At 41.3% G+C, this 27,329-nt stretch overlaps 1 protein-coding gene across 4 annotated transcripts in view; it reads right to left on the minus strand.

Annotated features, from left to right (window-relative positions):
• The window catches only part of GRAP2 (GRB2 related adaptor protein 2), a 68,615-nt gene that overhangs the window by 27,485 nt on the left and 13,801 nt on the right, over positions 1–27,329 (minus strand). Inside the window, exon 2 of one of the 4 annotated variants that reach the window (XM_036251657.1) lies at positions 21,941–22,065. The exons of 1 other annotated variant lie outside the window; for it this stretch is intronic. The gene's annotated coding sequence lies outside the window, so the exon portion shown is untranslated. Of the gene's footprint in view, positions 1–15,952; positions 16,186–21,940; positions 22,077–27,329 lie in introns of those variants that run through there. 2 more of the 4 variants (XM_036251658.1, XM_036251659.1) reach the window with 2 other exon arrangements.

Here is a 27,329-nt window from a genome sequence, read left to right on the forward strand (position 1 = left end):
AGGCTCAGGATTCATCCAAAGAGGGAGTTGGGCCCTGAACTGAATCAGTGACCCCACTTCCTATTTTTCTGGGAAGAGTTCTAATTTGAAGATTATATGACTTGCCCAGTTTATGTTGTAATTCAGTTAAGATAATACTGTGGGCAGGGATGGGGAGAGAAACACTGCTCTTTGTAAGTACAGTTGACTCTTAAACAATATGAGGGTTACAGGTGCTGACCCCGCACACAGTTGAAAACCTGCATATAACTTTTGCCTCCCTGAAAGCTTATTTGTCCCTTGGTATATCCATGGGGGATTGGTTCCAGGTCTCCCACAGATGCCAAAATCCGAGGTTGCTAAAGTGGCATAGACCAATGCGTACAAGTAGACCCTCCACATCCGTGGACTCCCCACCTCGGATCAAAAACAGTGCAGGTATTTACTGAGAAAAACCCACGTATAAGTAAACTGGCACAATTCAAACCTGAGTTGTTCAAGGATCAACTGTATTGCTTGTAGCATACTTACCAGGACATTAGCAACAAATGTAAATTTTATGATATCATCTTGCATATCAAATAAAGTGATAGCATAGTAAGGAGTTAACATTTTAGGATTTGGGCGATAGCACAAAGAGAAGCTTACTAAAAATGTGCAGTTACACCAGCCACGGTGAACCTCACCTAAGGCAAACACTTGGAAGCCACAGCCTTTCTATTTGTCAGGCAAAGCCCCTCCTGGAGACAAGGAGGAGGCAGAGCATTTACTGCCCTCTGGAACTGATGGGTCAGCTCAGTGACTTTTCAGAAGTAGGAAACCTTACTCTGCCTGGGAAAAAATGATTATAGCTAAACCTCACTGTACACAATAGATACATTCTTGAAAAGTTATTATGAATAGTATTTGTAAATGAGCCATATTAGCATACATATGGAAGCTCATTCCATAAAAGAACCCTGCGGTGAATCCTTTTACAAAGTGAAAAGAAAAATTTGGTATGCAAATCACTACCTTTTAATCTATCTCTTTTAAAGTCTGGATTTTCCTCCATTGAGACTTAAAACCAAGCACACCTGTATAACCCTTAGAGCACCTCACACCCTGAGTTAAAGAAATATGAGCTTTCCCTCTTCTTAATTCTCAAAACCCTTTTTAAAAACCTCTCCTATTGATATATAGCATTTCACTTTGAGAATAGACTAGGAGTCATCAAAACTTTTCTGTAAGGGCCAGAGAGAAAATATTTTTGCCTTTGTAGCCTATACCATCTCTGCCACAACCACTCAACTGCTGTTGTAGTCGGGAAGGCAGCCCGAGAGAGGAGAGAAGAGTAAAGGAATGGGTGCAACTGGATTCTAATAAAACTGTATTTACAAATTCTCAAATCCAAATATACTTTATACATGCCACCAATATTATTGGTCTTCTGATTTTCTTCACAACCATTTAAAAATGTAAAAATCTTGCCCGGCAGATGTGGCTCAGTGGTTGAGCGTCTACTCAAGCACCAAGAGGTCACCAGTTCGATTCCTGGTCAGGGCACATGCCCAGGTTGTGGGCCCAATCCCAAATGGGGGACATTCAAGAGGCGGCTGATCGATGTTCTCTCTCATTGATGTTTCTCTCTCTCCCTTCCTTTCTCTCTAAAATTGATAAAGAAAAAAAAAATTTTTTTTAATGTAAAAATCATCTTTGCTTGTGCTCAAACATATGTGATGGGTTGAATTTGGCCTGCTGTCCATAGTTTGCCAGTCCCTGGCATAGACGTTTATATCTCTCTCCTAATAGTTTGTAAACTTCTTGAGAAGGGCTATAGCTTAGTGAACAGAGCATGGGTTTAGGAGTTAATGGACCTGGATTTGAATTTCAGATAGTCCATTAATTTCCCAACTGCCCTGTTTCTTCATCCATAAGACAGGAGTAACCACATTTACTTCATGGGGGTGTTTGTTGTGTGTTAATGTGTATAAAGACCTTGGCACACAGTAGGTATTCAATAAATGCTAAAAGTAGCTGCTGTAGTTATTTATTTTTAGATACCCTGCAATACCTAGCCAGTGCTTAGTAGGCACTTAGTACATGTTTGCTGAGTGAACAAACATATGATAAACGACCTGTCATCAGAGTTACAAATGTCATTGAGTTCCTAGGGGAAGGGACAGCAAGCAGATAAGACCCGTTTACAAGAATCAATTAATTTCCCACTCAAAGGTGCCCTGACTTCTCAGCAAACTCACACCCACACTATGGGTCTGATTTATTTAATCCAATAGAGGGCAATGGTGTACCCCAAACTGTCGATTCCATCTTGTAACTTTTCTTTGTATCTCGAGTCCCCACAATCTTTATCTAGACAGTTTTCCCAGTTGTCCTCACTGTCTTTTGTGCACTTGAAGGCATATAAATGTTAACATTTCAAAGAGTCTAAAACTCATAAAATACAGAATTGCTTAGATGGAAAAGAACTGGAAGCCATCTGCTCCTACACATTTCCTGATGCTTAAATTCCCTCTGAGTTTCCTGAAAAGGTGGTCCCTGTTCATCTCAAAGTGAATGGTTCTTCACTCCTAATTTTGAGTCTAGGTTAATGTTTCTGTTGAAACCCCGACTGTGTGTTTTTCTTTTGTCTGAACCTTAGGGCCGTGGCCTGAGCCTTTCTGCCTTAGTTTATTTCAGTGCCCTGTTCCTCTGTCCAATGCCTGGTAAAAGGTGACAAACAGAGGCAGAAAGGCTCCAGTCACCCCTGCAGGGTTCAGATAAAAGAAAAAAATACAGTAGGGGTTTCAACACAAATCATTAACCTTGAAAATTCGTAAGCATAGGATGAACAATTACCTTTAATTTACCTGTCAGCTACTGCTTAAATAGTCTTCTAGAGACCCAAACAAATCTGTTCTAGAAAAGAAAATGAAAATAAGAAAAGCAAAAGTCTGAGTACGGCCAAGAGAATGAGGACTGGCCTTTCCTCATTTTGGGTTCTCATATGACAACATTTTTGCTCTATTCTAAACTAGCAGAATCCCTGCTTACAGGAGACCTCTTAATCAGTTGGCCATGTTGTAAATGTTAACCTTCTCCCTGAATGTCTAACAAGGCATATATATATATATATATATATATATATATATATATATATATTTTTTTTTTTTTACTGTGCTTGTTCTTGAATTCCTCTAAAATAGAGACCCTCAAATGCTATTCTAGCTTGTGTGAGAACACAGTTCCTCGCAGCTGGTCTGCTGATGCCAGTCGTGGAGACCACAGGAGGAGGCTATGAAGGAAGCCTCAGGGCCTTCCCTGTCTTTCTGTGCAGAGCTGTTTCTGGTGACAGGTAGCTAATGGGCAGTGGGGTTTTCAGGTGAAATAGGAAATATGGGCAGGATAGGTGTGCTGTTCTCTCCTTGGGCATTAGGCTCAGCCCAAAGGCCCCCTTGGTGAGGCTGGCTTTACACACCCTGACCTGACTCTCTCTACCAATGTGCCTCCTGACGACACTCTGCCAACCTCTTAGGGTTTCAGTCCCAGCCTTTGGCCTTGCCTTGAGATTTCTTCCTATTTTCCCAATGGGGACCATCTCTCCAGCTAGAAGGCTCTTAGTTTCTAGGTATTGCAAAGACTTACAAACAAACTTTACACAATTGAGGAGCCCCTCTAAATCCTGTACATCCTGATTTAGTCAACTTGCTGTTCTGCAGGTCCCTCTCTGTCACTGTGGATTAGGGAGTTTCCACTGGTCTCAAGGATGCTTTCCTCTTTGTAAATTAGCTCCTCTTTTCCTGCTTAAGGGTTTTTTTGGGGGGAGGGGCAGGACAGTGAGGAGAAGGAACAGAAAAAGGAAGAAAACAAATCAGGAGACTGACCCTGTGCATGTCCCCACCCCTTCCTAACTTTGTAAATCGAGTGATGCCCAGATGAAGGGTCATTTGCTTTTCCTTTTTCTGATTTTTTAAAAAATTATTTTTTTGTTAAAGCCTAGTTGACATATAATATTATATTCCTTCTTCTAATTATTTGTTACCTCATTCTTCTTTAATCAACACCAGTCTGGCTTATGAAACATAACTTTTTCTAAGTTCAAAGCATGTCACATAAAATCTTATTTGTCCTCAAACTTTTTGTAAGAAAAAGATCTGTTTCTTTAAGTGTAATGTACATGTTCTGTCCTTTTCTTCCTAACCTGTCGCTCTCTGCATGGTGAGGTTGCTAGCAGCTGTGGATGTTTGTGGGGCCTGGATGTCAGAGACCTGGTTTCAAATCTCAGGGCTTACTTGATAGCTGGGGAAACTTAACTTCTCTGTGCCTCAGTTTCCTCATCAAGAATCCAGATCATAATCCTCACCCCACAGCTTTGCAGGGAGGAGGATGGATGGGGAAGGCTCGGCTCTTCATTGGTGATCCACAGTTTAGCGTCTTTCTCTAAAGCATCTTTGCATCTCTGCTACCTAACATCCTTTCTCGTAAAGAAAAAAATTTCAAAACTCTTTTTTAAAAGTACACATCCACCAAGCATATACAGTACTCCTTTTCAGCTTTTGAAGTCCCCGTTTTCCCTCATGCACCCTGGGCTAGTGCTAGCTTCTCTCTCCTCACCGCAGAGCCCTGGCTGCAAAGTCATGGGAAGGTACAATGCTCTTGTAATCAAGACAATCCAGTGAATAAAGAGAAAAGATGTCACTAACCAAAGGGAAGTTGAGAAATGGACAGTTCAGAAATAAAAGTGATTTGGCTTCTAAACCTTGCTATGGGTCCAGAGCTCAGTCACTGAGTAGCTGTCTTTAAACAGGAAGCCCTGGGGCAGCCATGTTGGGAGAGCATAGGACCAAGCCTCACCTAAGTCTAGAAACAACCAGCGAAGACTAAGTTCCACTTATTGATATGGTCTATCACATGCCAAGGGCTTCACAAAAGTCCCCCTTTGCGACCTGGATTATTAGCGTTATTACCATTCACATTTTATAGCTGAGAAACTGAGGCAAGAGCCCAGAGTACCTGTCCGCTGGCTCCTGAGGCTGTGCTCCCCACTTCACTATGCGCCTCTGCCAGTCCCAGCAAAATGATGCAAGTCCTGCACTAGTTTGGGGGTAATTACTATCTAGCTTAGGGCAACCTGAACCTTCTTGGGCAACTGTCCTTCAGCCAAGCAATTGATGGCAACAATTGTCACATACTCACAAAATTCAAGTCCATTACTCCTTGGTCAAAGAGGCAAAGACTGCAATAAACTTGGCTGACCTCAGACCAGGCAATCATGTGCTTTAGGGCAACTGGAGAAATGGAAAACAATCTTACAATAAACTTTAAACTTACAAGCTACTGTTCTGTTCTTTTCCTTTCCTTTCTGTTCAGTGTTCTCTCTCTCTGTTTTCTAACCTTTCTTACCATTAAATGTTCCCACAATATATTCTCATTTTTTTCAAGTTCTTTTTATTTATCCTCAAAACACTACTCACTTACCTTGAATCTCATTAGAAGAAAAATGTGTATCTAAAATGCTTTTGTTGCTGGCCAGTGTGGCTCAGAGGACTGAGCATCGCCCCATGGACTGAGAGGTCCCTGCTCAATTCCCAGTCAGGGCACATGCCCCAGTTGCCGGCTCAGTCCCCAGTAGAGGGTGTGCAAGAGGTAGCTGATCGATGTTTCTCCTTCACATGGATGTTTCTATCTCTCTCCCTTCCTTTCTTTGTAAAAAAATCAATAAAAGCATATTTTAAAAAATTAATAATAATAATAAAGTAAAATGCTTTTGTTTTTCAATCTCATCCACTTTTCTTAGTTAAATGACACCATAAGAAAACATCAATCCAACACAACCACAAAAGTGAAACAGAAAGAGCCCACCAACCCTGCTGGAGATGTTTCTTCTAGCCCCACTCTGCTGCGAAATTGACAGATCACATGCCACTTCCTCGTCTTATCCTTATTGTTTCCTAAAGCGATGGCAACTGTCTACAGAGACACCACGAATCCTGCTGTCAAAACCCCAACATCAATGAAGTATTACAAATACCTACCCAGAATCAGAGATTATCTAATGAGCCCTATAAGAACGGTGCGAGGGATAGTGGTGGGTGTGCGTGGAGGGCAAGAAGGAGACAGAAAGACAGACAGACATTTTACAAATCTCAGGCTTCATTTATTTTTTCACTTCCTATTTTCTATTCGCATCACGATTTCTCCTCAAATGTATCACCAGGATATTATGGTGCCTTTATGTTCTCTTTTCCTTTTCTCCCCTTCTGTTCACTTCATTTTTGTTTTTATTGATTTGGAAGCGTGGCTCATTTATCATAAATTTGAAAGCCTCCATGGTCTTGTTTTGTCCTCACCAGGGCTGCAATATCATTCTCAACTGCTGCAAATACGCTCAGCATCCTTTCTCCTTCCCCTCACTGTCTGTGCTGCCTTAATTCTTACTTGGGCAAAACTCAGAAGGGTAGATGACTGCATGACCACAACTACTTGAGTCTTCTTATCATTTTTACTTATATTCCCAAGCCCCCATTTCTTATTGAAATGCGGGTCATTTTTCAGCTCACTGGTCATAAAACTTGCAAAATGGATACTAACTTATGTAATAGCTCACCTTGCTTAATTTGATATGTCTATTTTGAAAAGTTGATGATAATTACATTTTTATATATTAAATCACCCCATAAAGGCACTTAAAAGCTGCTAATAAGAGGAATGGTAGTGCAAATCACTTCTATCCAGTGGAAATTTAGGTCTTAATCTGAGTTTGCTTAAACACCTGTATTTGCCTTGTTTATTTTTATTTTTATTATTTTTTTAAAATATTTTATTTTATTTTATTTATTTATTTATTTTTTAATCCTCATCCGAGGACATTTTTCCATTTTTTGTACAGATAGAGTAGGAGGGAGAGAGAGGAAGAGAGAGAGAGGGCAACATCGATGTGAAAGGGACACATTGAGTGGCTGCCACCCGCACGACCAACCAGGGCCAGGGACAAACTGCAACCGAGGTACATGCCCTTAGCGGGAACCGAACCCGGGTCTCTCCGGACCGCAGGTGGACGCTCTAACCACTGAGCCAAACCGGCCAGGGCTGTATTTGCCTTGTTTAAAGTAGTTCTCTCTCTCTCTCTCTTTTTTAAATCCTCATCTGAGGATATTTTTCCCATTTATCTTCAGATAGAGTGAGAGGGAGAGAGAGAGAGAGAGAAAAACATTGATGTGAGAGACACACATTAACTGGTTGCCTCCCACATGACCCTGAGCAGGGCTGGGGACTCAACCACAACTGAGGTACGTGCCCTTGACTGGAATTGAACCCACGACTCTTTGGTCTGAGGGCTGATGCTCTAAACGCTGAGCAAAACTAGCCAGGGCTAAAGTAGTTCTTTTTTTAATTGCCAGTTTTGTTCAAGTAGGGCCCTAAATCTTAGGTTCTCAGAGTTGGAAGTGACCCTGAAAATTGGTCCAGTCTTTCCTTAATTTGTTTTTTGTTTGTTTTTTTTTATCCTCACCCGAGGACATTTTTCCATTTTTTGTTCAGATAGAGCGGGAGGGAGAGAGAGGAAGAGAGAAACATCGATGTGAAGGGACACATCGAGTGGCTGCCACCCGCACGACCAACCAGGGCCAGGGACAAACTGCAACCGAGGTACGTGCCCTTAGCGGGAACCGAACCCGGGTCTCTCTGTACCACAGGCTGACGCTCCAGCCACTGAGCCAAACCGGCCAGGGCCCTTAATTTGTTGAGATGTCAGAGAATGGGCACAGGAAGATGGAACTGGAAGTTGTTATAGTGAATCAAAATGTCTCACTATAATTTTCAGTAAAAATTCTGCCCTAGGAAATAAAAACATTGAATATATGAAGACGAAGTCCCAATTTCTTATTTATAAGTTTGTATGTCCCCAGGGTCATCTACAATCTTCCCTATGACAAGGTTCAGACTCCTTGCTCTCTGGTCATTCTCCTCAGGTCACATCACAGTTTGTCAATGTTCTTCTCAAAATGTGTTACTTAGAATTGAACCCAGTGTTCAAGGTGTGGTCTGAGCTGGACTGAGTAGAATAGGGCTATTTAATTACTTTATCTGTATAGTAGATTTGTTTGTTTGTTTGTTTTGTTAATCCTCACCAGAGGATATTTTTCCATTGATTTTTAGAGAGAGCAGAAGTGAGGGAGGGAAAGAAATATCAATGTGAGAGAGACACATCAATTGGTTGCCTCCTGCATGACCCTGACCAGGGCCCGGAATTGAACCCGCAACCCAGGTACATCCCCTTGACCAGGAATCGAACCTGCAGCCCTTTAATCCTAAAGCCAATGCTCTAACTCCTGAATAAAACCGACCAGGACTGTAGAGTAGATTTTTAATGATGTGTTAACTGTTGGCTGCTAGAGTTCAACAACAACATCTGTGACAAAACCACAACTGTTTCCCACCGTGAATAGGGGTCTAGCCAGGCCTCTTCACTTCTGCAGGGATTTCTGGGAACCAAAATGTGAGGCTCACATTTAATCTTTTTGACGTTCATCTTTTTTTTTGTCCTCCCTCATTGGCAGTTTCTTCCCACAGTCACAATTCTTTTGGGCATGGATTTGTATTCCTGCCCTCTGGATATCTCTTCCAACTTTATTTTTTATTTTTTATTGCTAATCCTCATCCAAGGATATTTTTCCATTGATTTTTAGAGAGAGTGGAAGGGAGGGAAGAATGGAGAGAGAGAGAGAGAGAGACATCGATTTGTGAGAGAGATACATCAATAGGTGTCCTTGACCAGAATTGAACCTGCCACTCTTTTGTCCTCAGGCTGAGGCTCTAAATGCTGAGCCAAATCAGCCAGGGCTCAACTCTTTTTCATAAGCAAACTTAATGCCTTTCGGTTCTTTACTCTATAATAAATAGAACATGGGCTTTGGAGTCAGGCAGAGTTGGGTCTGAATCCTGACTCCTTCCTTTACCAGCTGTGTGATCATAAGCAAGTCATGAAAAGTGTAACCAAATGCCTTGCTAAAATGACCATGCTGTGCCTGCGGCCCTTTCCTTATATGCCTGTCTACAGTCTAGGAAAAGAAAATAAACTAGGACAGGGTCATTCTTCCCTCAGGGCCATACTTGGAAAAATGCAAAGTGGGACAAATTCATCTTCTCATTCATTTTCCCTCGTTTGTGTTTTCTGTTCCCTACCCCTTGCCCTCTTTTCCAGGCTACTGAGTTTCCTTTTGATGTCTTTTAAATAGGCTGCTGTCACCTTACCTACCATACCTCATTCTGCCTCCACCCTATCCCTCCTGCTTGACGAAACAAAGGCCCCTGTGTGTGGAAACTTTCTGACAGACACTTTCTTGGAGTCATCTTCCCATTCGATCCACTACCTCCCAGATCCACTTGAGACTCTCCTGTTGTCATTTCAGGACTTCAGAAATCTCCCCTCATCCTGTCTCTTAAAACTGACCTCAGAAAACCACAGACCCCATGCAATGTACTTTAGTAAATGGTTTCTCATTATTCTCTAAGTGCCCCATCTGCATGTTTGCCTCTCGCGCTGGCTTTTCTTCTGCCATCTAACTCAGGCTGCTGTGCACAGCCAAGCAGATTGCTCACTGTACAAGGGCCCTGGCTGAGACTGCAGTGGGTCAAAGTCCATCTGGTGCTCTTCTAATCAAGCTGTGAGTCTGGTATGGGGCTGCATCTGTCTAAAGTTAGGGGCACACTTTTCTAACTTAAACAGAGGCATCTGGTCTAACTTCAATTGCTCTTTCAAGGCCTTCTTCAGGGGCTGCCCATCACACCCTGTGCTCCTGCTCTTTTATTCTTCTGGAGGACTCAATGTATCTACCCCTGGCTTGGTGCTGTGGCCATGTCAAATGAGGTGGGCAGGCACACGGGCTTTTGGAGTCAGGCTGCCAGAGTTCAAATCCTGGCTCTACCACTAGCTTGCTGTTTGGGTGACCCTGAGCAAATTATTTAATCCTCTGAGCCTCAGTTTCCTCATCTTTAAAACAGGAATACTAATAGTGCCTGCCTCATAGTGGTTTTGTGAAGAATATGGGAAATAGCCATCTAAACCACTTAGCATGGTGCCTGGCGCATAGTAGGCACCCAGTACTGTTACCTACTGCTCCGTTAGCACCAACAGCTAATGACTGAGACACACTGTGGCTCAGGAGGCATGAAGGAGAAAGTGCATACCTCATCAAGGCATGCCCAGTTCAAACTGAATTCAGATAAACAACAAATTGTTTTCTAGTATATCTCAAATTGTTACCCTCTCCAAGGAAATTTCAGTGTTAAGAACAATGGCAAGGAATCATTTCATCTTTTTGTCGTCTCAGCTTGATTTTCTCTGCTGCCCCATTCCCCTCACACAATGCTTGTCCCACAAGATCTCTTAATAAAAACTGGGGCGTGGGCTGACCTGTGGAGTGAGACCTGAGGGCTCAGAATGAAGCCCTTAGATGTTCTTGTGAAGGTTATGGTCTGCACGCAGAAGTACGTATTTTCTCATTCATATATCCTATGAGCTTCAAAATGTCCTACTGCTTTTATCTACCTTTCTTGTATTATCTGCTCTTTTTAATATTGTGTAGGTCAAAAGGCATCCTTTTACCAGTGTGCATTCTGGAATATTATGGGTTTTGGTAAGTGAGCTTTATATATTAAAATTTCTGTTTTTGTAAGTAAATTTTCTTTTAATCCAAACTTGTGGTAAAGCAGGAGTCCTCTAAGCCCTTTACATATTCAGACACTCCTCTTGTGATTATTCTGGCATTTCACATCGTTATTCTCTAATTCACTATCTGCTTTCTCATATCTATAACTTGTCAAATTTTTCCATGCTTGGCATTTGCACCACAATAAAAAATTCCTAGGCAGCAGCCCCAGTAAATTATTAGTCCCATCACGTAGTCACCAGGTTGACATTTACTTGTATCACCATGCATCCAGTCCTGGTGACAAATGATCCTCACACTGGTTGCTGATACCTTGTCCTTCTTTTTTCCAGGGGTGGGGAACGTCTGGCCTGTGGCCCATAAAAGGACCACAAAATCAATACCAGCTAACATCACACACCTCACCAAATTAGCCTGAACAAATATAGTAGGCTAATTTTTAAGTTGATAATGTTGTATGGCCCTCGAATGATGTTATAAATATCCAAATGGCCCTTAGCAGAAAAAAGGTTCCCCACTCCTGCAAGTTTATATGATCTGTGCCTTCCTAGAGCCTGTCTCTTCCTGGAACTATTGTAGAGGAAGTTACTAAACCACCAGCAGTACCAAATGTGGTTCTACTTTTTTCATGATTTTTTCTTTTTTTATAGTCTTTCACTTCAAATCCTCCATTACTGACTCCTTGCCCAGATTCTTTTCTCTCTCTTCCACTCTGTCTGCATGGCCAAGAAGCTAGTCTTCTGCTGCTTGACTCCACTGGGCTCTCAAGCTCCTTATCTCTCTCAGTAGTATATTCTATATACTTGATGCATTCACTCAACAAACATTTACTAGGCCCTACCTTGTGCCAGGCACTGTGCTCAGCAGTGGTCTAGGAGATCCAGAGTACACTAGGGAGCCCACTATAGGCCTCAGCTGGCTCGCAGCCTTGTAGGAAAGACAGACAAGTTGACCAGACAAGTGAGATCAGTGTGATGATGGAGCCAAACCTCAAGTGATTGAGGAGCCCAAAGGAGTTGTTCCTAATCCAGCTTGGGAGGGGCATAGGTGCAGGAAGGACCAGGGAAGCTTCCCAAATGAGGTGACAAATAAACTCAGTCTTGCAGACACATACAGGGTATGTACATCACAAAGAGAATGGTACACGCAAACAGGAGTTGGGGAGCTCAGTTGGTTCATTGTGGCTATCGTGGACTGTCAGGGGTTGGGACTGGTGATTTGGGTGAGGGCAGGCCATGGAGAACCCTGCATAGCATGCTAAGGACTTTGAACTTTATCCCAAAGGTGATAGGGAATAACTAAATATTTTTATAACATTTGCATTAGGAAGTGTTTAATCTGGTGGCAGTATAAGGGATTGGAGGACAGGGTGAACTGGACACAGAGAAACTATTATAAGTAGTTGGTTAGAAATGATGAAGACCTGAAATATGATAATGAGAGATCATGCTCTTTCACTTGACATTGAGCCTTTACACATGCTTTTATCTCCATACCAAGTGTTTTCCACATATCTCATTTTATGCTTGCAAGAACCCGAAGAGTAAGAACTATTTTTATATGCCTCTGACAGACGAGGAAACTGAGGCTCAAAGAGGTTATTAAATACATGCCCAGGTTCACAGGAATAAAAAATGTGGAGCCAGGATTCAAATTCAGCCTGTGCACTTAACTAATATTGTCCTTTGTCTTGACTAGAGAGAATCACTGTGACTTCTTGGCCAACTGGGAGTGGCTAAAAGGCAGGTAAGTCTAGAGTAGCATTATCCAATAGAAATACAATGCAAGCCACACAAGTAATTTTAAATATTCTAGTAGCACATTAAAAAGCAAAAACAAATTTTTAATAATTTGTTTTATTTAGCCTTGGCTGGTTTGGCTCAGTGGTTAAAATGTTGGCCCGAGGACTGAAGGGTCCCAGGTTCGGGTTTGATTCTCAATCAAGGGCATATACCTGAGTTGCAGGTTCGATCCCCAGTCCTGATCTGGGTTGAGTGGGAGGCAACCAATCAATATGTCTCTCTCACATTGATGTTTCTCTCTCCTTCCCTCCCTTCCACTCTATCTAAAAATCAATGGAAAAATATCCTCAGGTGAGGATTAACAACAACGACAACAAGTAGTTTGTTCTATTCGACCCAATATATCCAAAATATTATCATTTCAGCATGAAATCAGTGTAAAATATTACTGAACTACTTTGCATTCTTTTTTCTGAACCAAGTCTGGTGTGTATTTTATACTTATTGCACATTTCAACTTGGACCAGCCACATCTGAAGTACTTAATAGCACACGTGGCTACAGGCTGCATATTGGGCAGCATGGGTTTAGGAATAGCTCTCATATTTCTTCTGTGAGCAATAAAGTAGATGGCAACATTTTCAGAGATAAAGGAATATAGTAAGAAAAGATAAATAGGAAGGAATTTGAAATGTGAACCATCTAGGTAGAGATTCCCAGTCAGGGTGAGTATGTAGGTGTGGATCTCAGCAAAAAACTTCTGAGTAGACATATAAATATGAGAGCTATTCTCATGCAAGTGGTTGTTAAAACCCTAGGTAAGAAGGATCTCAGCAGGAAGGGATAGATGCCTTGTGCAGGTGAAAGAGTTCATTTGTAGCAGCAGGTGAGGCATCTCCCCTTGAATGGGAAGGAAGGAGGACCGGTGGGTGTGGATGTAGCCGGTAAATTTGTGTAGGTAAAGGGGGTGGAAAGAGGCAGGAAGTAGGAGTTCTAATCTGTTGTTGGCAGGGGTTCTCTTGGCTCATTCTACTTCTTTCTTCTGTTCTATAGAAAAACGAGCCCTAGCTCTTATATCTGACTGTTCACAAAGTTTATATGTGAAAAGGGGGGACGAAGTAAATAAATGTAAATATGTGTCCAGTCAGGGACTAAAACTAATCATCTCCTAATTGCAGCCCCATTTATATTCTTTCTCTCTCATTATTTTTTTTTATTTTGAAATAATAATAAACCCACAAGAAATAGCAAAAACAGTACAGAAAGTTCCCCTGTACTCTTTTTCCTGCTGCCTCTGATGGTGACATCTTACATCACCACAGTACAATATCAAAACCAGGAAAATGACATCGGTACAATATTATTAATTAGATTGCTATATTCTCTTTTACCATGTCATAGCAAGAAATATCTTGAATAAAAAGAGTAAAAATTATGTAAGATGTAATGTCCAACCAGATCAAGAGCTTTGTGTGTGTTTAAGAGGTTAAATTAACTTCTTAACTAAGTGACATGCATCAAATAAAACATTAAATGCCACCTAAATGCTCAGGCCAAAAATACTTTCTTACAGCCATATGTAATTTGTACCATGTAATTAGGCCAGGCTCTTCACTCTCTGTCTGGCTTTATCTCATTATGGAGAACAGCAAAGAAGAACGGACTGTTCTGTTGTTCCCATCAGCACTTATAACAAAGAATGTGTGACTCAAAAGAGAGAAGCAAGGTACCCAAGACTACAATGCCGTACAACCTAGGTCTCACTGACTACAGAACTCAAGCTCAGTTTATGACATCCCACTATCTTTTGGTCGATGACTATTTCATGCCCCCATCTACACAGCAGAAAAACAATGGATTAGAAGAGAGTTAGCATTCAGATTAGTGACTTCATCCAACTTTCAAGCAGAGAGGATTTCAGAGGAACCCACTGCACCAAACACAATAGGCAACTCAATAAATGTTAGGAGTTTAATCCAACCAGCTCATAACACAAACAACTAAGAGGAGACAGGCCCATTCCTCAAAAGCAGAATCAAACAAAGAACCAAGAATTCTCTTTGCTATAAGGCAACAAAAACCAACAAGAGAAAATTAAGCCAATTTAAAGGGAACAGTGGCTGTCCATCAGCCAAGGTTCAGCCAAGACAAATAACCCCATTTACAGAGTGAGAGAGTTCCTCTGTATTTTCACTGTAGGTGGTGACTTGTTAACGGGTAAATATGGAATGACTTTCTTTCTCCCTTGGAGATAAATGAGTTCTAGTTCTCCAAAAACAATAAAGCTGGCAAGAGATAGAAGATAGAAAAAAAGAAGCGTTTTGTCCATCATGATCTGAAAGGCAAAGGAAATACTTATTTCTGCTGGCTAGGAGAAAAGAGTTTGGCCTCACAATGTTTGAGCAGCTGAAGAAGGAAACATTTAGCAGGAACACGCTGAATAAGAGTGGTCAGGCATCTTTAGGTTGAATGGTCTCTACAAATGACATTTCTCCTACACGAGTCCCTTATTTATTTTGTGTATCCCCACCTTATCTTATATGGCCGGGTATTACATCTGTGCTATCAATAAGAAAGTAGTTTTTGAAATATTCAAGAAGACAGGCTGAGAGCAATTTGAAGTTGTGAAGACAAACTAAAGGGAACAGGATCCAGAAAAGGGGGCTCCTTCTCTGTTGTAGCCAGTGGGCAGCATCTCCAACCCTTGAGTGAGGAACAGAGCAGAATACATGAGGGCTGAGGAAAGTAGCTAAAATCAACTCAGCTCTATTACTGCTGTTATCAGATAGTCAAGGGTGACAGCTTAATGGAATGGTACTGCATTGACCAGAGTTCAAATTCAACCCTGAGTTGAAATTCAGTTGTTGACCACTCCTATAATAATGTGATGTGGCCATTTGTTTGGGGATGAATAGATGCTGCCTGCATTTTGAAATCTGTGCAGATGCTTAAACAGACCCCACTCTTCAGTTAGACAAGAATGCCATCAGATGGGACTTAAACACCCGCCCTCCTTTTTTAGCTGTTGGAATGTGAGAAATTCCTTCCATATCTAGTCCACTGCAGGGGACTATTTTTATCGGGGTCTTTCAACCCCAGCTCCGAGACACATCACAGATATTCCCACGAAAGTCCCACAAGTCCACAATGAGACAGACCCCATGCCAGACAGACTTGCACACCCAGGCAGGCAGAGAAGGTGGAGAGTTCTGTCATATTCCCCGCAATCACTTTGAATTGCAGGTAAACTAAGTGGGGGCGGCATAGCCGACAGGGCAAAATTAAAATGTGATCAGTGTGGCATCTGGTTTCTCTTCTCTATTCAGCTTTTGCAGAAGCAAATATGAAAAAAGGGAAGAGAGCCGGAAATTTAAGGACAGACAGGGCCCCTTCTGGGAAAAACAATTCTAGTCCTGAATTCTGAACTGTGTCTTCCACCTTAGAAAGCCAGTGACGGCTTTTACTGAACACCCAGTGACAGACACGCTGAGTTTGATACAAGCTGGAGCCAGGCAGCTTCTGCCTCAATCTTTCTGCTGTCTTCCTTCCCCATTCTAATCACAAAAATATATTTATACTCACTTGATTATGTCAGCCAGATAATGCTCCCCTAATTGGCAGTGATCAGGGTTCCAGAATTGCTTGGGTGAACCTGCTGTCTCTCTATCAGGCAAAGCGATAAGGGGCCGCTAATGCAGTCCCCATTAACAATTTCCAGCGGAATAAAAACCAGTCCCCTGACTCCTGCATGGCAATGAATTTTCCTAACAGCTTCTAAAGCCAACCCTTGAGGAACTCAGACTTACATGAACCTGCCCAGCATAAAATGCTTTGATAAATCTCCCCCACCCTCGGCTCGAGTGCACAGAAAAAAAACATAGCCACTTCCTTCTGCTTGAGGTTCTTTTGTATTTTTTCTTTTTTTCTTTTAGAGGGCTTATGGAGCTAACTGTCATTTTAGGTTCTTGGGTCTTTGTAAATTTCAGGGACATCTGGCACACAGTTTACTGCATTTGCTAGCTCTGGTATGTGTGGTTATGTATGCAGTCCCTGCTGCGTGTGCATGTTAACACTCTACATGCATAATTGATGCATGCATAATTTGGAGTTTGAGTGCACTGGGATATTTTGACATTTAAGTGTGACCATTGAGGTGCTGATTATAAGAAATTGTTCAATAAATATTTATTAAATGAATGAATGCACCAAGAAGGCACATGTCATTCATTCATTCCTCAGACATTTAAATGCCTAGTATGTGCCAGGCACTGGGATATGGGGTGTTCAATGATGCAGACCCACAGTTCCTGCCCTCCAGGAGCTCACAGTTGAAGGGTGGGAGGCAGGCCCATCAATAGACAATTATAAGACGTTATGGAGACACATATACAGAACTCTGTGCATGTAAGTGTGGAAGTTCCACGAAGGGAGACCTTTATCTGCCTAGGGGAAGGGCTGAGGGGGTATTTCTTGAAGGTGGTGAGGCCTATGCTGGGGCATTACAGGGTTCCAGACAAACAGGACAGCACAATCAATTGCAAGCCATGAGAAACCACAGGGTGTGAGCAAAGAACTAGAAGCCAGAAAGTGTTGCAGGAAAGCTTGGAGGCAGGGAATTGGCAGAAATGAGGAGGGGGCTCAGGCAGGGACTGGATCAAGGTGGGGGTCTGAGGGTAGTAAAGGAAAGGAACTTCAACTATCTCAGTTAGGGGGCCAAAAATTCTTCTGGATTCTGCCAGAATTTTTGTTTTTAAATCCTCACCTGAGGATATTTTCCACTAATCTTCAGATAGAGTGGGAGGGAGAAAGAGAGAAACATCAATGCGAGAGAGACACATCAATTGGCCGCCTTCCACACAACCCCAACCAGGGCCAGGAATTGAACCACAACTGAGGTACGTGCCCTTGACCGGAATCGAACCTGCAACTCTTTGATCGGAGGGCTGACGCTCTAACCGCTGAGCAAACCAACCAGGGTGGATTCTGCCAGAATTTGTACACACACACACATCTCAAAGCAGAATTTGGACCAGTTTTGGATGCATTGCTGGAGTGCCATAAGGCAGTCTGGTCATGCCCTGGACCTGTCATTGATGACCTGTATGAACTGGGCAAGGGCCGCCTTCTGCATAGTAAGCTGAGGAGATAGACTTTGCAGGCTCTAGGATTCCTCTCAGCTTTTATACTGTGAGCTGCCTAGATTCTGAAGTCTGCACATAGACCACACCTGGGCCTGTACAAACCGTGGGGCACACAATAATACCAGAATATCACTGTCTTAAGAGCGTGGAGATAGCTAGGCACACTGAGTACAATTTTATAGGACTCCCTAAGAAGTAGTCACAGAAATGTACCATAGGATGAAGATATCCTACTGTCCTCAGCCTGGGTCAGGGTCTCATTATCTTGATTCTGAAACTCTCCAGTTACATTCATAGCACATATGCCTGCTTGGTTTTGTCTCTGTGAAGCATTGTTTAGTTCACATCCTTTCTGCTCAAAAATTCTTGATGATTCCAGTTGACTCACAGAATCAAGCCCAAGGTCCTTAGAGTGGTATTCAAGGCCATCCCCAATCTATCCCCTTCCTTACCTGCCACAGACTCCATCTCAGCCAGGTGGGACTCCTAGCAATAGCATCCATAAATGTTCCCACCACTCTGCCTTTTATCACTCCAGACCCCACTTAAGGGCCAACTCAAATTCAAGTCCATCTCCTCAAGGAATTTTGGCTGGTCACCCCGTCCTCCTCTAAATGCTGTGTGGCACTCACTGACCCTGTCGTTCATTTGTAATTATTAATTTAACTTTGTGGTTTGTGTCTTACTTCTCCAGCTAATTTGTAAGCCCCAGAGGATAGGAACCATGCCTCATCCCTCCTGGTAGTCTGTGCACCTAGCACAGTGTCCTGCTCATGGGAAATATTTGCTGATGATGTTTCTTACACTGTAGCCTATATGAGACCATAGAGTAAAATCCATGGGAAATATGATTATTACTATTATCATAGTGCTGTGGCCTGAAGTTCTTTTTCTCTCTTCCTGGAAAAAAAGGGAACCTTGGAGAGACTGGTTTGGCACAACCATTTTAGAGTAATGAGATTGTGAAACATCTCTCCTACAATTCATAAACAGTATTGTATTTGTGTTACTTTGCAGCTTAAAGTTCATGGAGGAAAGAGCTATTTCACAGATCAAAAGGAGCATATGTGCAACCCACCAGGGGGAATAATCACTCTGCTAAATTTAAAGGGGAAATGACTGAACGTTCCAGACTGAAAGTAGAAATGGTTTAGCATCTCCTGACTAAAGAGGAACATGAGTGACTTACTTAATTTTGGCCCCGATGTTCAGTTTTTACTGTCCATGTTCCATTAGCAGCACATGGGATTTTTCACAAAAGAGGAACTGGCATTGAATCAATAAGGAAAATCACCACTTCCTGACTGATCCAACAGCATTTAAGGAAGTTGAGCTTTGACAATATGTACAACTGCAAAGAATTTGTAACTGGGCAGTGAAAACAACCATCTAAGCTGGCAGCTCTGATTTTCCCAGAAGTACAGCTTCAGGAAGAAAAATAGCTTTTAAACTTTACTTCCATTTTTGCAAATTGGATCTGTTCATGAAAAACTGTTTTAAGTCCAAGTGTTTTTTTCTCTTTCTTTCCTTTCCTCGTTAGTAAAGGACAGGAGTGTTTCTTTTTACCCACATGGAAAGTCACTCATTTTTCTCAACAAATATTTATATTGAGTACTTATCATGAATCAAACATCATTTTAGGTGCTAGGGCTGAAGATGTGAAAAAAAGAGGCAAAGTCCTCTTTTTGACCTCATGGAGCTTGTTTTCAGCTGGGGGAGACAGATAATAAATAAGTAAACAAACAAGTAGATATATACTATGTCAGGCATAGATAACTGAAATAATGCTAACACCATATTTGGAAAATTAATTTCCAGACAATTAAAAATGAAGATCCCTACATAAATATTATCTTAGCTCATATATGTCACATATATTAAGGGGGTATTTAAAAAATTTTTTAAATTGTTAATCCTTACCCAAGGATATTTTTCTATTGATTTCTAGATGTAGTGGAAGGGAAGGAGGAAGAGAGAAAGAAAAAAACATTGATGTGAGAGAGACACATCAATTGGCTGCCTCCCACACGACCCTGGCATGACCCCAACTAGGGTCTGGGATCAAACCTGTAACCCAGGTATGTGCCCTTGACTGGGAATAGAACCCATGACCCTTTGGTTGGCCAGATGACGCTCTAACTGCTGAGCCAAACTGTCCAGGCCGATATTAAGGGGTATTTTTAAAAGAATAAATAGTAAGGAATACATATATTGCTCTTTGCATGTGATGCTGACATTACCTACTGACTTTCAACAGGACATATATCTTTGAGGAGCATTTCTAGGAGAAGGATTTGTGCCAACTTGTATTTGCTCTATTATGGCTCTATCTGGTGTCATACCCTCACTGTGGTCCACGCAGGAAACCTGGAATTCCTTCTGAATTTCTCCCTCTCTTTCCTCCTCTTTCCCAAATCTGGCAGCCCTCTCTCCTGAGTCTTTAAACGCTATCTTTTAAATATACTTTAAATCAACTCCTTTCTTTCCATCACCCTTTCCTTAGCACAGACTTTATCATCTCTCTCCATGATCCCAGCAACCTACTTCTCCCTGATTCTAGGCTCAAATGCCTCCAGTGTCCCCTCTTCATTGCTTCCAGAGTGATTTGTAAAACATACCCTCCCCTGGTTCCCCATGCCTGCAGGATGGGGCTTCTTGGTCTAGTTGCTACCAGCCTGGCCCCAGCTAACCCAGGAAGCTTTGTGTCTCTGCATCCTTCCTAGATCCTGGCCCCTCATTCATACCTGCAGCACACAAGTTTCCCTGGTTGTACAACATGAAAATTGCGTCTTCTTCCCTGAATACTCTCTTCCCCCTCAATCCCTGTTATCCTTTCATATGGTTCAAAAGTCACCTTCTCTGTGTAGCCATCCTGTTCCAACCAGCAGAGCTGAATTCTCTCTCCCTTCTCTCCCAGGGTTATCCTGACACCTTCTCACTTCAAGTACCGCATCTAATGGCAGACTTTTGCAATGGTCTATTTACTTGTGTCTTCCCTCCCAAGCTGTAAGCTCCAAGTAGGGAGTATCTTATTTGTAAATCTGAAACATCGCACAGTGCCTGACACATAGTAGACCCTCGATAAATATTTGATGAATAAATGAATGATCTATGATCTCTTCTGATTTGGCTTGTGGTGAACTATGCATATGAAAATTAGGTGACTATGGCAATATAACAGAATAAAACCAACCGATCAATATAGTAAAGAACATAAATTTGCACTAATGAACAAAGGATTTTAAACATTTGAGCTAATGGATGCAGTTAATAAGAAATTTCAAAATCAAATTTCTTAGACAATATTTCTGCATGTACTATAAATCTGGAGATAGTTGAGAAGTTCAAATAAATGATTAAAGCATGTAAAACAGAACAATTAAGTAATCTGGATCATTTACTGCAGAAAAAAACTTAATAAAAGCTCTTAATGAAAAGCCTGTACTCCAAGGATGACTAACCACCCTCCTTCTGCACGCATTAAAGAAGCAATGAGACTGAAGTGCTACAAAGATTCAAGTTGAAAACAAAACAGAACTCAGTGGTTTCTACTGGGATATGTGAGCCCATTTCAACTTACTATAACAAATAACTCACATGGGTTGAGGGCTTCCTCTGAACTAGGCATTGTTCTAAATGTGTTACCATTTATTTCATCAAATCTTCACAACAAACCCATGTGGATTCATTTTAGTTACATTATTCCCATTTTACAGGTGAGGAAATGAAAGCTCAGAGTGGTTAAGTAACTTTCCTGGGATGCACAGCTGGAAAATGGGAGAAACGAAATTCTGGCCAGGGTTGTCTGGCTCCTGAGCTTTTGCTCTTATCTACTCTGCTTACTGCCTTATTAGAGGCTGAAATCGATGCCAGACTGAGGATGGAAACCTAAAGCTAAGCTCGTGAAAGAAAGCACAGTAAGTTCATGGCACTAGTTTAAATTTAACAAGAAAATCTTTGAAAACATTAATTGCATTTCATTACCAGAGCAACTGTCATGTGGACTTCACTGCACCAATGTGTGTGCGTGTGTGTGTGTGTGTGTGTGTGTGTGTGTGTGTAGAAGTTAGAGTGCTCATTTTTGTTTATCTTGGTGAGTTGGCCTACCAGCTCTTACCTTTCTAATGAGACAGTATGTTGTTTTATTTTGTTTTCAGCAGACAGCATACATGGTTTAAGCATCCACATGTGTGTATATATTTATGAGACCCAACATAAACTCAGTCAAATTTAGATATTATGATTTCACCTTCAGTGTGATTTTACTCTTGGAGGCTAAAAAGTCAACATCTTCTTCCCTGTTGTTTTTTCCAAGGCGACCTTGGTTAGCCTGCCTCAGGGACGTAAGCAGTGGGGTCACTATAAGCATAGACAAGGGGTAGCTTGCTGAGCAACTCAAATGCCTATGCAAAAGGAAGTCAACACTCACCCGATCTTCGATCTTCGATCTTCGATCTTCAATCGGAGCAGAGAGAGATCAAGCACTGAGCTGCACTTGGACTGCAGGAGGCCTGGAGGCTCGTTCAGGAGAGCCAAGGTGGCCCAGCAGGAGCCCTGTGAAAAGGCTGTGAATGAGTCACTAGACTTTTCAGGTTGACTGGGGTGATGTTTCTTGATTTTCTTCGAATTTAGATGTGTTATCAGTGTTCATACATTGGGCATAACCGGAAAATGAGTGAACATTTTCTTAATAGTGCCTGGCCTTCAGCAGGGCTGTGATAAGATTTGGGGTAAGATGTGACTTTGTAAGAAAGCACTGGTCAGTGTGTATGGCGCATGTGCCAGTAAGTGCTGGGACCTCACAGGGGTATGTCTTAGTGTCTTGAACTGGGAGTAAACACAATGTGATAGGCTCAAGTGTTTTCTGACATTATACACAAGTATATTTATTTTTTAGGGCATTAGGAAGCATTGCTGACTGGTCACACTTGTAGTTCATGGTCTGGGAAAAGCACTTTTTTTTTTTTTTATCCTCACCCAAGGACATTTTTGCATTTATCTTCAGATAGAGTGGGAGGGAGAGAAGGAGGAAGAGAGAGAGAGAGAGAGAGAGAGAGAGGAGAGAGAGAGAGAGAGAGAGAGAGAGAGAGAAACATTGATTTGAGAGAGACACATCGACTGGTTGCCACCCACACAACCCCAACTGGGGCCAGGGACAAACTGCAACCGAGGTACCTGCCTTTAGCAGGAACTGAACCCGGGACTCTCTGGTCCATGGGCTGATGCTCTAACCACTGAGCAAAACCAGCCAGGACAGCACTTGCTTTCTAACATCAGGTCCCCCCACAATAACCAGATAACTTGTTGGTGTCTTGGTTAAGTGTTTGAGTTCTAGAAGCTCATTTAACCCCTCTGGCCTCAGTTTTCCTCATATTTAAATGAATATAACAATCGAATCGACTTGCTTGGCTAGGATTAAACAGATGGATGCATGTCAAGTGTGTAGAGCAGTGCCTGCTCTATCCAGTCAGCACTAAATTTGTATTTATATTAATGCAAACATTTTTGTTTATGCAACTTCACATTCGGCCGAGGACCAACTCCACTGCTTGCACAAAGCAGGTGCCTGGTAAACATTTGTTAAATGTTGATAGAACTAGAAGAATGTATTTAGTGGAACACACATATGGTAACTTGTTCTGATTTCTTAGTAACCTGACTGGCAAGACTGGATGTTAGATTTAATCTCCTATAGAAAAGTATTTCCAAATAAATGAAGTGTTATACAATCAAACATCTCTGCAGAAAAGAAGGGAACAGAGATGTCAGTTTTGCATAAAGATCACCAAGGAAATGGCATGAAAAACCGAGTTGGGGAACATCACACTTGAAGAACAGGTAGCAGGTTCACGACTCTAAGTCAAATAAACAAAAGCATCTGATATAATAATAAACTTTAAAACTACAAAATATGTATTACTTTTGAGTCTATAAAAATAAATATGAAAAACAGGACTCAAATTTCTGATCTGTATTTACCTTCTATGGATTGTCTAATAATGGTAGCTTCAACTTGAAATTAATAATTTAATTTAAAAAATAAAAAGAAAATGAACAGTATAATGTTTTAGGAGCTGGTATAGCAGGACAAGAGTATCTTAATATTAGGTCAAATCATACGAAATCGCCACTTCTTTTGGTAAAAAACTGTCAGACATTGTTAGTTTCATGTGGTTCCATCTGATATATGTAAGCTAATTTGACAATAAATCAAAACACATATTACCCTACCCTTTATTGCCTTTTAACTATGACTATAAAACTAAATTAGCCAATTTTATTTGTCTTCACCCCTTTGCCTCTTAGAGTTTGTGCACAGTAGGTGCTAAACAAATGTTTTGTTAATTGAGTAGTGTTTTCTGTTATCTTCTCTCAAAAATAGGCCTACATTTTGCTACACAACCTAATGCTGACTGCCCTTAAAATATAATTAACAAAATGTTAGCTTTGTTTTGCATTTCATGATTTAGATAAATTCTTTCTGTTCCTTGTTGGGCAGCACTGGAAAGCAAATTAATACATTACTAATATATTGTAAAGACAAACAAGACTCTGCTTGTGCACACAGCCATGACAAGAATACTTTCAGGTCAGAAATATTTGTGCAATTAAGGAAAAATATTGTTATAATAATGAGAAATGATTGTTTCTAAGACACATCTCTATGCACTAAAACACATTATAGACTTACAAAGGAGGTGAATAATAGAATCAAGCAAGTGCTCTACTGAAAGTTCTGATCATTTAGGGCCCAACTGGGAAAATCCTAAGTGCCGTGGGATGAACTAAAAATGGTAACCTCTGAAATCCAGGAATGAGGACCTTTTTATTGTTCATATAAGGTTTCATAACAGTTGGGATTAGTCCCAGACTTAGGAGTACATACTGAAATAATCGATCAGGCAGCATAAAATGGTTTTCAATTCAGAAGATAAAGAACTCCTTCCACGGTGGAAGAGATGGGCAATGTTCAAGGAGGAGTGTGAATAACTCATGAGTGATTACACCTCTGTGGGCCTCAGTTTTCCCACATTTGTTAACTACCTCCTAGAGAATATTTATTCTCTATAACATCAGTTGTTGCAAGGATAAAATGCTATGCATTTCTTGTAAGAAAAAGCTAGAGCTCTAAAATGTATTATTTTGGTTTTGGTTGACCCAGAACTGTGACAGCAGCCCCATCGTAAAAGCAGAGTTCTGAGGAAAGAGAGTTGCTTTCATTTTTCAGACAGAAGAACCACAACCCTCTCTTTGGATTCTTTTACAAATCAAATATACGAAAAAGAGAGGGCTCGAGAAAGAGTTAATTTTAACTTTTCATCCAATGCACTGGATTTCTCTCGTAGATTTTTTTTAAAGCCCTGGAGCATGCTCAATTCTGCTCAATTTGTGCTGTCTAATGAGATCCTAGCCCAAGGTGATATGCTTCTACAATAATGTCTTCATGCTAATTACATTTTTTGAATAGTTAGGGCGAGAATAGTTCCAAACATACTTGAGGTAATAACTAGTCATATATCCAGAAGGTCAACAGTTCAATCAAAGAGAGAAAAAATTAGCATATCTTAAGAAAGAGTTCAAGTGGTTTTGTACAAGAGCTCTCATTTCAGTCTACAAGAATACTTAAAACCCTGATAGAGCCAGGTAATTCTGTATTTCCCTTTTTAACTCACTGAAAGCCCTGATTTCAGGATGTAATGTCTGAGAACAAGAAGCATCAGGCAGGTGAAGGGAGAAAGTGCATTGTTAGGGAAGTTGGCTGGAGTTCGAGGTTAGGGGGTCTGTGCCAGGACTGCATCGCAAAGGGTTTGAAAGAGGGGGGCCTGGGCTGCTGATGAAAGAACAGAGGCAGTGCTAGAGTTTGGCATCAGAGGACTCTGGGCCAATCTTCTATTATAGTAAGAACACAGCTTTAATCCAGGACGACAATAAAACCCTCAATTAATTGTATATCAGATCACTCTAAACAAAACTACAATCTGCTCTCATCAATGCAGTTTCCATAACTGTCTGATTCCCGCCCCCAACTTCCCATTTTTCTGATTTCTAATGGACATAAAAGAGCAGCAACTGGAAACTATACTTGTTGCATTCTGTTTTAAATGACTGAAGTTGTCTTTTGTTCAGAAGTGCATAGCATTTTATTTTAAAAAATATTTATTGAGAACTTAGTATGTACTTGGCAATAGTTACATGGCTCGTTGGTTCAGAGATGATTCCTAAAAATGACTTTCTGTTCTGCCAAAGTATTAAAATATTAAATCAGCTGAAGGATTTTTATTTTTATCATTATTTTTTAATCTTTATTGTTAAAAGTATTACAGATGCTTCTCCTTTTACCTCCATTGACCCCCTCCTCCCTGCTCCCACACCCCTCCTGCTTTTCCCAAACTATTGTCTGTATCCATTGGTTGTGCATATACGCATATAAGTTCTTTGGTTTATCTCTTCCCACCCCCCCCTCCCCACCATCCACTTCCCTCTGAGATTTGTTAGTCTGTTCCCTACCTCCATGTCTCTGGATCTATTTTGATCAACAGCTTATTTTGTTCATGATATTCCATAAATAAGTGAGATCATGTGATACTTGTCTTTCTCTGACTGGCTTATTTTGCCTAACATAATACTCTCCAGGCCCCTCCATGTCATCTCAAAGGGTAAGAGATCTTTCTTTCTTCCATCGGCTGAAGGATTTTTAAAAATGTGCTAAAGAGTGGAACTTTTCATCCTCCGAGGGCCACACGCCCTGCACAAGGAGTTCCTTACAATGAAGGTGCAATGTAACCTGGCACTGTGTGAAAGAGTCTAAGAACTAACAATTTCAAGGGGTACCATATTCAGCAGATAAATACAATTAAGCTGGGAAGTAAAGAATGACTTTTGTAGTTTAAACTACAGGGAAACTTTTAGGTTATAAACTAAGTTACAGTGACTTACTCAATTCACTGACTTTTAAATACAATGAGGTCTATTTATGATTATGTTATTTAAAAAAAAATTTTTTTTAATCCTCACCCAAGGATATTTTTCCATTGATTTTTAGATAGAGTGGGAGGGAGGAAGAGAGAGAGAATGAAATATATATACAGAGAAACATCAATGTAAGAGAGACCCATACATTGGTTGCCTCCCGAATGTCCCCTTGGGGCCAAGGTCGAACCTGCAACTGAGGTATGTGCCCTTGACTGTGGGCCGATGCTCTAACTGCTGAGCCAAACCAGCCAGGGCTTTATGATCATTTTAAATAGAAAGCACTTAAAGGTACAGAAAAGTAAAGCAAAGAAGAAACAGAAGCTTCCATGTACCCACCACTCATAGGATTTTTATGAGTCTATTTTATAGACCCTGTTCCATTTCAGAGCGGTCTTTCTTCTCAGAGGTTGCTCATTCAGGGACATTTCCATATCTGAAACCAGCCTCTGGGAAGAAAATCTTTTTTGTGGACATTTTTGGTCCATGGAGTTTTCTCCTTTAACTTCTGACCACTCTACTTTGAGCTGTTACTCACGGAGGGAGGGGAGAGCCTGGCAGATGCCCTTCGGCAGGTCATAGTCAATTCAGGGAGATCAATACCCACATAAATAATTCTAGCATAAGGCTGACATGAGTACTGGGGAGAAAAAGATTAATTCTGTCTGGGGAAGAGCTGCGGAGAGAGGGTAGGTTCGGGGCTTGCCCTTGAAGGTTGGCTGAGATTTTGAAGGTGACTATGTAGGGGCTAGGGGAGCTCAAGCAAGAATGCAGGCCTAGTTCCAGAATGGTGAGCAAACATGGTTCCCTGGGACAGAGTGTATGTTCTAGTGGAATGGGTATGTTTG

The sequence above is a fragment of the Molossus molossus genome, unplaced genomic scaffold (assembly GCF_014108415.1).
Source record: "Molossus molossus isolate mMolMol1 unplaced genomic scaffold, mMolMol1.p scaffold_m16_p_10, whole genome shotgun sequence".
NCBI lineage: Eukaryota > Metazoa > Chordata > Mammalia > Chiroptera > Molossidae > Molossus > Molossus molossus.